This window comes from Alosa sapidissima, chromosome 21 (genome assembly GCF_018492685.1).
Source record: "Alosa sapidissima isolate fAloSap1 chromosome 21, fAloSap1.pri, whole genome shotgun sequence".
Classification (NCBI taxonomy): Eukaryota; Metazoa; Chordata; class Actinopteri; order Clupeiformes; family Clupeidae; genus Alosa; species Alosa sapidissima.
Genome location: NC_055977.1, coordinates 19159677 through 19170934, shown reverse-complemented (window position 1 = coordinate 19170934; position 11258 = coordinate 19159677). Strand labels below are relative to the sequence as shown.

The 11258-nt window shown below is 39.5% G+C and overlaps 1 long non-coding RNA gene across 1 annotated transcript; it reads left to right on the top strand.

The window, feature by feature from the left end:
- The first annotated feature begins 2491 nt into the window (after positions 1 to 2491).
- On the top strand, positions 2492 to 11137 carry LOC121695693. The gene is made up of 5 exons (XR_006026139.1): positions 2492 to 2909; positions 3600 to 3690; positions 7408 to 7521; positions 10167 to 10824; positions 11084 to 11137. It is a non-coding gene; the product is annotated as an uncharacterized LOC121695693 (long non-coding RNA).
- The last annotated feature ends 121 nt before the right edge of the window (positions 11138 to 11258 follow it).

The following is an 11258-nucleotide window of genomic DNA, read 5'->3' as shown; positions in this document are numbered from 1 at the left end:
CACATTATTTCATCAGGAAGCTTCTCCAACACACATCCCCAACATACTTACAGCACACTGTATTAGTGTCGGGTGAATTGAAATGTTCTCAAAGTAGATGGCTGAAAGCTGCTTGGGATCCCCACCGTCAAGCAATATAACCATACAAACGCGCTTCCTGCATTCATTGTTTCAAAAGGAGTAATTTTGGCTTTGTCAGAACTGAAGAGCTGCGGACGGCACGGCACGGTATGCCCAATGAAAATAAATTAACGCAACGCAACACAACACAGACCCCGCTTCTCTCGCGTCAGTCACTGACAGTAACCTAGAATAAATGCATGGGGAAAAACACTTCCCCATGACAAAGACATCGTAAAACACTGAAAGTTAATATTTTGTCACTAGCAACATACATCTGTCCTTTGTTAAATGTATTATGTTCCAAGTAGCCTATGCGTAATTCTGCTTGAAAGTTGAACAAATACATTTGCTTATTTCACAGAAAAATATAAATAGCCAGTTAGGGTCTACAGTGCAGAGTTGGTAAGTTATGGTAGGCCAACTTGCAGTGAACATACAAAAAGGGGAAATTCTTTCTCTTGTAGCTGAGCAGGGGCGGTTTTAGGGGCGGGGCCACAGGGGCCCTGGCCCCACCTGAAATTTCATTGGCCCCTGAATGGCCCCTGTACCGTCAATCATCAATAAATGTCAAACTTGTTGAGAATGATGATCAGAGATGCAATTCCATTCCCAAACAACTGGTGGCAGTAATGCACCTTTTGAAGCTTGAAAGCTAAAGCACACAAAGAACTGCTTAGGTCTGTGCCAGAGCCATATAAAGGTAGAGTTGCGACAACTCCATTGACGCTAATGTTCCATTTTTTTTCAACAATGGCGGCTAATGGAAGCCTCAAATAGTTCCCAGAAGTTAACAATTTATAATAGCAGCAGTGCAGTTACAGACTGTTTGTAGCCAACATTTCAGACTCAGATTTACATTATTGGCTCATCCGAATAATAATAATAATAATAATAATAATAATAATAATAACAACAGTAACAACAGTAGGCTAATAGTAGTAAAGTAATAGTATTAATAACCTAATTATAATAATAAACTATTTATGTATCGACTATGACCGCTTTTCTGCTGCTCAGTTTTTATCAGTTCCTTATCAAATAAATTAAAAGAGGCTAAAGCCCAATAAATGTGCCACACATAACCTAATATAAGATAAACCTTGCCTATACCATTTCAATTAGGCAGCACTAGGCAACACCACGAACGAGCTGTCATTAAGTTTTTGCGTTTGTAGCCTACAACTTTTATGACGTGACGTGTCTTGGGCATTTAGCTTTACCATCATGTCAACATAGTTGTAATGTTATGCGCAATGCTCATCTAGGCTATGGATTTAAGTGGTTTAATTTTAAAAAGGGCAGCAAAAGTGGGATAAAGTGCAACTGCTTCCCCAAAACAATTCCTCCATAACTGTGGATTTAATCGTTTGATATGTGGATAACTTTCAGTGGAGTAAACACATAAAAGGTAAGATTTTGTTATCACAAAGCTAGCTGGTTTGGTTAAATATGGCGAAGCATATTTACAGCCAACGTTGTACTTGCAGCAGTGAAACTGAGTTTGTTGTTAACATTGTTGGTAACGTAAATGTTCCCTCAGTTAGGAGCAGGACTGTTTTTTTTTTTTTTTGCATTAATTTTCATTGGCAAAAGCTAGCCTAATATGCATGAGAGAACCTAGATTTGAGGGAGCTGCAGCTGTTAGCATCAGCACGGTCATATTAACACAGCAGGGCACACTAGCCCAGTGATGAAGGATCGTGTAAAATCCCCATCCCCAGGCCAGTCTGAATCTCAAGCTCTTTAGCCTAGCATCTTAATGCTGTTCACAGCACGGTGAATGACAAACGATGACAAAATGCTGTTCATGTTTGTGAGTTCATAGCCTGGTTATTTATCGAAGGACTTACATGTCACGTTTTATATTTTATTATGATCACTCGCATTACCATGGGGTTACTAAATAGGTAGGCCTAATGCTACGGTTAACTTAGAATGCCCACCATTACACTGGAGATGTTAAAAAACGTTTAAACTTTTTTTTATTCTCCCGCAACGATATAGGCTTGGCTAGGTAATTCACTCATTAGCTCAGATCAGTGACTACCAGAGGAAACGCGGGGTAGAAAACTCAAACAACTAATGTTTAGACTAGCTGTGTTACAGTTTCTCGTTGCAAAATCAAAATTTCACATGAGCTCCATACGCTTTTGTAGGCTACACGCAGTCTCAAAAACACTGTTTACAGCTTTTCGAGTCACTGTACGAGGTCATTTATTTTGTATAGCAATAATTTAGATACACTTATGGGGTGGGTGCAATTGCGTTTTCTAAAGAATCTCCTGTCTTGATTTTGTACAGAAAAATATCAAGTGACACATACGTAAAAGGACAAAAAAAGGTCACCATATATAGCAGGCTAAGATAAGGTCTGGAATTTAATTTAATATTGTTGTAATGGTAGGATAACTACATAGTTTACACAATAATTACACTGTGTTATAAATATTGTATATCAATGCATTTATTGACTGTCAATTACCCAAAAATCGTGGCTCGTCTATCATTGAACAGTAGCCTATTTAATGCATTCTAATCCATTGTCAATCACTTCCGGGAACTATTTGACGTTTACATGAACCACGTGACCTTAACGAATTTTGAACACCCATTGTCGCAACTCTACCTTTATATGGCTCTGGTCTGTGCACGAAAGAAAGAATACATTTGGCTAATCAGAGAACTCTCGGCTAATGTGAAGAACTGATACATTTGGCTAAAGAAAGTATCAGCTAGCGTGAAGAACCGATCAATGGCAGCGTTTCATCCTCCACATACGTTTCTTGGTGAGTCACAAATCTAGGCTATGTGAGTTATCATTAATATGTGAAAAGGACGTTTATTTGTTGCTGTTAGGTTTGTCAATTAAATTATGAAGCAGCAGCAAGCTGCTAATGTAACTTAGTCAGTGAACTGTTGACATTAACTTAACGTTAGGTTACCTGAGTTCAGGTTTGAATTCATTGTTGGCATGCTGATAGATTTTATGCATGGTAAGGTAACATTAATGAGAGTCAGGTTAACATTAATGTATGACATTTTTGAATGGCGTTATATGAAATGGCACTGCAGAGAAATGGACATCCTGTTTGTTTGGGGTCCAACATTACATGTGCCAGTGCGTTTGATTTTTCGCTTGAGGAAAAGGTTTAGCAGCTGCTAACATTAACGTTAAATCTCATGAGAATGCAAGCCTAATTGAGTTGTAATGTTAGCTAACACTACGTTTTTGTGGAGTTAATATGAGCTATCATTGCAAAGTTATTAACCACTATTCTGAGTTTATTTGATTCATGGACTTCGCATGAATTCTGTCTCAAAGTAGAGTTTCATTGAGATAAATTGGTTAAATGTTCTACCCTATTCACTCAAGCTTTATATGATTTTTTTTATTGTTAATTGGTTTTACAGTTGCTAGACGACATGCTGAATACAAGTATGGATTTTGTGACACACCTTTTGTGTTTCACCTACAGACTGGGATGGCGTAGGCTCAGATTGGAGATGGTGACTTTAACCCACAGTCTTCAGAGCCACCAGAGTCACCAAGCATAGCTGCTCCTAATGGTACGATGCTATTTCCTGTTGCCACTACAGTGAGCATATTTTGTCATTTATTTTAGAAATGTTGACAGTGCTGTTTAGATTCTATGGGCTAAGCCCTGAATGTTTTCAACTGCTGGCGCCACCCCTGCTTCTAGCCATCAGTAAGCTCACGTCATGTTTGCTTGTCAAGTGCTCACCAGAAATTAACATTGCATGACACTCCTGCGATCCAAGCAGGCTTGAATTTCACCATTGTGAAATGTGCCACTTGGCCTTCAGTTTGGCATATTTGGTGGGGGGCACAAAGGCCACATGTCAGGGCACCAAGGCCAAAGTTAACTATACAGTAGTATGCTATAAAAATGATCAAAGTTGTATTCACTGCAGTAGACCTGCATCACTGTATGAAACATTACAAAAACATAAAACATGACATATTACATATAACTGTAAATCATTTGATCATCTAATATTTTCAGATATCTAGGCTATATTTAACATTTATTTTGTATTTGGCCTGTTATGAAATCATGTATTGAACAATTTAAGCACAGCTCAGCTTTAAGAAACTCAAATAGCCTAGATACATGCTTAGCATTTTGTGATCATTAAGGCTACTTTCACAAACTCTTATTGTCAGCTGTCCTCTGATTTACCGATATCTAGGCGACATTTGTAATATTTATTTTGTATTTGGCCCGTTATGAAATGATGTGGAACAATTTAAACACAGTGTAAAACTTAAATCCCAAATTTGGAGACATCCATGTATGTTGAAATTTACGGCAAATTCAAAACGGGATTAGTCTGGAACGGCTAACTGTACAGGGGACTGTTTTACACCTTTCTGTTCGGTAAGGTCTGCTGTTTATTCTGATATATGGTTTGTCATATGTTAAACGAAGGGTTCATGAAGTATTCCACCGAGATGAATGGGTAGGGAGATGGACGCAAAACCTTCAGTAGAATTTATGATTAAATTGAATGATATTTACTTTTCTCGCGAACCGTTCACCACAGCAATTAGCGGCTAACATCGTTTAAAAGCTGAGAAAAAGCTCGTTCATGTGATACTTGTGATGTCTGTGTGATGAGTAGGCTACTTCGCGAGTAGTTCAACTGAGAAGAATGGGTTAATTTGGACGCACTTTCTTTCTTGCACTGTCACTTTCTCCACTGCGTAATTTGCGCTGTGAATGCTAAGATTATTGACAGGCCATAGGCTAAATATATATCGCTATTAGTAGGACGCAAAGCAGAATATTTAAAGAAGGGGGCACCAAGGCCACCGTGGCCTGTAAACAGTGTTGCCAGATGCCAGCAAGGTTTTCCAGCCCAAAACCTCGTCAAAAACCGCGAGAATGCACAAAAAACCGCCCAAATTTGCTTTTGCTTGTTTCTCATTTAAACACATTGAAATCATTAACAAGCTTTAAAATGACCCATTTTTCGACTTAGCCTATCCAATTTCAGAAACAATATTCAATCAAATGAACGCAAAAGTAGGCTACACGGACGTCAGACTATTATTCTATAAGCATATGTTACGGAAAATAATGCAATAGGCTATTAGGGCTATAGGCATAGACTATTAATCTGTCTGTTTAGTGTCAATAGACGCTTGGAACAAAAGCATTCAGTAGGCTAGCCTAACATAAAAACATTGAGTGGATATATGAACATACAAAATAGCCTAATGCACAACATTTCAATTATTTATAATAGCAACATGACACATGCATATTCATGTATAACATTAGATGAAAATCGCATTGATTATAGAACAGGGGTGTCGACTCTTTGCAGAGGCAGTGCGTTCATAACTGGTGGGCCAACTGTAGGCTACACAAAAAATATTTTCATAGGCCTACCCCAAATGTAGGCTAAAGGCTTGAGTTAAACTTGAGTCTGACACCTGTGTCAATTAATTAATAGCCTACCTAGGCGCTATATATTCCCTGAGACAGGCAGTTAGGCCTAGAGTTTTCATGAAAATCGCGCTGAATAGGCTATTTAGGACAGTGTCAGTGCGCTCTTTGCAGAAGCAGTGCGTCCATGCATGGCAACTACACGCAAAAAATATTTTCATACGCCAGATATAGGCTAAAGGCAAACTTGAGTTTGACACCTGTAATTTAGAACAATTAGTAGGCCTACCTGACAGGCAGTTAATCCTAGTTTTCATGAAAGTCGCGTTGAACGAACAGGGGTGTCAGTGCGCTCTTTGCAGAAGCAGAACGTTCATGCATGGGCCATCTCTACACAAAAAACATATAGGCCTATGGCCCTAGGCCCTTCGTGAAAATCGCTTTGAGCAATTGTTATTAGGCCTAAAAATAATGAAAAAGTTCTAGTAGGCCTAGGCTTTGTCAAACTTCCTCAACAACTGTCGGGCTGGACGGAACGTGGGCCGTAGTCTTATGTCAAGCCATTCGCGCAAGACCTGCGCACATCCATCAACCCTGAAAGAAGGGGTAAGTCCATCCTGTCTCGTAGGTAATCTTTCAGCAGTGTGCACACTCATGAAGAGATTGACTGTAATGACAAAATGCTCTTTGCCCACTTTGGCATATTGACATTGTCAGTCAGCTAGCTAAGTTTGAAAACCCCGCGAGCTGTGTGTTTGAATGGCGGTCTGCGCCAGAGTAGGGGAGAACCGGACTGAAACACTTTTTAATTAAACGTAATTTACAAAGACATCGTAAAACACTGAAAGCTAATATTTTGTCACAAGCAAACTACATCGGTCCTCTGTCAAATACAGTTGCATTTTCAGCTCTGAACAAAACCATTCAGGATTTATTTAAGGAGAAATCGAACATGCGTTTTGTTTCATTCGTCCCTCCAGACCGGGATAAATGAAACGACATGGGGGACGAAAGAAACATACAGCTTAAACTTCCCACAACTTCAATATTTGACAACATCATGAATGGTACTTGAAATATGTGTTAATTTGGATAAATTACTGCTGGGCTTTACTGTCTAACAACTAATTGCGGTCATTGTGAAGCGCATATCTCGCGGTTATGGAAATACCATGCACTATGCCATTTATATGGCTAGAATGCATGTTTCGATACATAAGGTGACGTGAGCTGAGAGTGTCTGTTGTGAGTTTAGGGGGGCACGTCAGCCAGAGGGTGTGTGAGTGAGTGAGTGAGTGAGAGACTGCTGCCTGCTGACCAGAGACGGTCGCTGGAAGAAGGGTCTGAAGTGCCTTTGTTTCGGCTACAAAAACCCGCCGAACTGATCCGAAACCAGCCCAATTTTTATACACCCGCCCAAACCCATTTTTGCCCGCAAAATAGATTGCAAAACCGCCCAATTGGGCGGGAAACCGCCCAATCTGGCAACCCTGCCTGTAAACCTCTGATTTTCAAAGGGGCGTCACGGCCAACGCAAGGGCCGTCGTGGCCGCCGTGAAATACCTACCCTGGATCCAAGACAGGTTCTCTTCAAGTTGTTTGTTTTTTCAATATTTATTTTAATTAATCAAACAGCAAACATCCTGACTTACATCCTCATGCACATCTCATTTCCAAATAATAGCCTACTACAGACAAGGACACAAGTTACTCTCCTTCTTAAAGTGAAAGGCACCTAGACTTACACACCACTAATATAATGTAATCATGACATTAAAGGTAGGTAAAGAAAGTAAAAAGGTTGACAGTGGGTTATGAAAGTTAATAACAATTAAGTTACTCAAACTTGTTTCATTTTCTTTCTCTCCAGACATTTCCCATTATAGAGCAGCTGGTTCTGTGCAACCAAAGGTATTCCGCAAGATACAGCATGGAAATAGGAAGAGGCCACTAAATGACTTCTATAGTACAAAGACTTCAAATGGTAGGAGTATTCCATATTTAGTGTTTTGCTACCCCTTCCATAATTTTTTCGCTTCCAAATTCCCCATCGTCTGTCTTCAAATCAGAATCAGACTTTTGTAACTGGAAGCAAGACGGTGATTCAAAGACCATTCCAAATCAGACCATTGCAAAAATAATTGTTGAAAAATAAAATAGTGTAAATATGATGTAGTTGTTGCTCACATGCTGTGTGTGTGTGTGTGTGTGTGTGTGTGTGTGTGTGTGTGTGTGTGTGTGTGTGTTTGTTTGTTTGTTTGTTTGTTTGTTTAAATGTATGCAAACTGGCAGTGAAGGTGGTTTCTCTTATCAACAAAAGGGAAAAGAGTTGAAGTAAAACTTATCCAATTGAACAAAAATGAATATGATTGTACAAATATGATGTATGATTTCTGTTTAAAATATCAATGCATTTCCGCTGAAGTGTCTATTATATTTTAGTTTTATATATTGTGTTTTCAATGCACATTATAAATAAATGGGAAAAAGATTTATATTGGCTTTTTAGTTTTTTAGCAAAAGTATTTGAGGTGAGACTGGTGAAATATATGCACCTTACTGCTGTGGTGTAGTCTAGTTAGCTGTAGTGGGTATACTGTGATCAACCCCAAATGTTAATACCTTTCCTTGCCTATTTTAAGTGGGTATACTGAGATGGTGATGCTTTTTAAGTGGGTATACTGCATAGTCTTGCATATCACATAGACTACACCACTGACTTACTGAACAAGGGATTTTCTGTGCATGGATGTTGACCGGTTCTTGGCCCCTCAGTGTATGATGTGGCCCCTTTGTGGCCCCTGTCTCAGAAAAATCCTAGAACCGCCACTGTAGCTGAGTAGCCTCAGGTGCGCACGTAGACATAAGGCCGAACATGCAAGCGCCAATGAATCGTGCTCTCATGACAATCACGCCGTTAAACTTAAATAGGTTAACATCACTCTAAGTTCGCCTTCAAGCAAGGAAAACGATGATTTGAAGACATCTGTTTCGTTGGAAGGGCAAGGGGTAGCAACAGGGCAACACAGAGACAGGCCCGATGGCAGGGCTGTTATGAGAGTATTAAAATATGGGATACTCTACGGGAAAACATTAAAACGGCAAGACAGCGGGGGAAAGTTAAAATACGTGATAAACACGGAAAAAGTTGTGAAAAAAACGGCATGCATTGTTTCGGTCCCCGTGCACAGGGATTATTTGTCATATTATTAATCACATATGATTATTTGTGAAATTGTGCAAACAGGCGCAACACATTTGAAAAGGAAGGACTGGTAGCATGCAAGCTCACGGGAAAGATTGATTTAAGAACGTTATCACAGTGTGTGGCTGTGGCGCGGGCGGAAGACAGCGACAATTGGCAGGGGAGGGTCATGTCTTTTTTAACAATTCTGTCGGAGGGTCATTGAACAATTTCTAGCAGGCAAGAGAGGGTCATGCAACTTGCAACTGAAGCACTCAAAATTCCTCTGGTGGCCCCTTCAATAAATAACGAACAGTCCCTAGATTGCTGCTGGGCTACAGTATATGTCTTGGTTTATTATCTGTTAACAACTCATTGCCGTCAAACGCATAGCCTATCTTGAGGTTGCACCCATTACAAACAAACATGCAATGTGAACGTCTGGGATTGGGGAGAGCACTAAATGCTCTACTGAATAAGCACGAAGTCAAACCTTTAAATGAAAAACACTCTTTAATAATCAAAAAAAATAAATAAACCGCTAATGAAGTAAACTTCTGACAATCAAAAATCGTTTATCACCTGTAACTCCTGATAACAGGACGTAACAGGAAGGCATTTGGCTGAGCAACGGAGGTTAATATGCTCTATATTTTGTCCAAATGATGTCTGTCTATCATCGTTGCACTCGGAGAAAACCAGAATGTTTAATTTGTCCTGCGTTTTTTCTACGGCTGCAAACGGGATTCACGGAATTCACATATTAACCAAATATTTCTTTATTAGGGCAGGGCAGGCATATTTCTGGTCTGCTAAAGTCTGCTAAAGTCTGTAGTGAAGTCTGTGTAGGGTTTTCCAGGCTCCATTTCTTTTTACGAGACACCCTGCTCACTTGAGCCATCTACCGGTTGTTTGGGTTGTTGCAGCGTCTCACTGGAAAAATACAAATTAAAGTCGCGTGATACCGTGTGATCCCACGCGCGGACCGCGAGTGAAGCTGGCCAAGTCGAAGCACTGCCCACTGTAGTGTTCGGTGTTCTTGTGAAAGTTTTGGGACTTTCAAGAAGTGAACTCATTTCAAGAAGTGAACTCATTTCAAGAACTCATTTTCATCTCGGTTTATCTTACACTTGATTAACTAATTATCTTGTTTATGTTTTTGTTGATATAAAAACTCATTATGTTCATTGTTGATATTTGATATCATTATTGATATTGTTGGTATTATTATTTTGCTCAATTTAACTAATGTAGTGTTCATATACAGGTAGGCCTACTGTAAACAAAAATGTCTGCCCAAATATGGTAACCATAATAACATTGGAGAGATTTAATGGTGACTGGGCATGGCAGTTCCTGTGCTATCTCAAACTTCAGTTTGCACTTTTAAAGCAATACAACAAATGGTAAAGATCTAAGCACATTTCATTTTCATTTCATTCCAGGGAGACTATGGTGGTCTGATGGTGATCCAACAGAACTCTGTGTGGATCCAGTCTGGTGTTGTCAGTTTTGGTTATGGCTGTGCTCGACCCAATTATCCTGGAGTCTACTCAAGGGTGTCTCAGTACCAGGCTTGGATCCAGTCCCACATCAACAGTGACCAACCAGGGTTTGTCCAGTTCTCCTCTGTTGGAGTTGGTGATGATGATAGCGTCTCTTGTCCTTCCACCACTATATACAAATAGTAACATAGCACCCACATCTGCACCTCAGAGAGGGCTGACATGGAAGCTCCCAAAAGTAAGTTCCCCATAACGAACACTTAACTATACACTGTTCTAGCGTAAAATGTGTCATATTAACTAAAATACATAATAACCAACCATATCATTTGTTGTTTTATCAACATCAAATTATCAATGATATTATGAGTAATATTCTATGTAATAGTGCTAATACTACATGGAGTAGCCTTACCCTAATGCAGTTTCAGTAGAGTCTTTTACAATGGTGACTGTCATTTATGATGAAACACCAGAAATATCTATTTTATAGGCAAATGTGTTATTTAAAGAAAAACATAATTATCACACACAATTTCCATTTTCATAGTCTTTGAAGTTACAGCCCCAGCTTACTTAAAGAGAGGCTCTGCTGATGGTAAGTAACATTATTTTACATAATCTCTTTTGAAGCACATCTCCCATCATATATTTGGCATGCTACTTTTTGAAGGTATAGGCCTCCCAAAGGGGAGTTGTATTGTCTGTCACAAAATTATCAGTCATCAGAAACAACCAACCATCATTCAGTCATTCCACAACAGTAGTGTTCTCCTGGTATTAAAATGAAATGATAAATTACTCTGTTTCATATTTTTGGATGAACTTTCCCACCAATGCTTATTCTCTTCTCTCAGTTTGTGGTAGGCCTCCCCTCAATGACCGAATAGTTGGAGGACAAGACAGCCTTCCAGGAAACTGGCCCTGGCAGGCAAGCTTACAGATTTCTGGCAACCATTTCTGTGGAGGCTCCCTCATCAACAAGGAATGGGTCTTAACAGCTGCACACTGCTTTTTTGGGTCAGCTTGGAT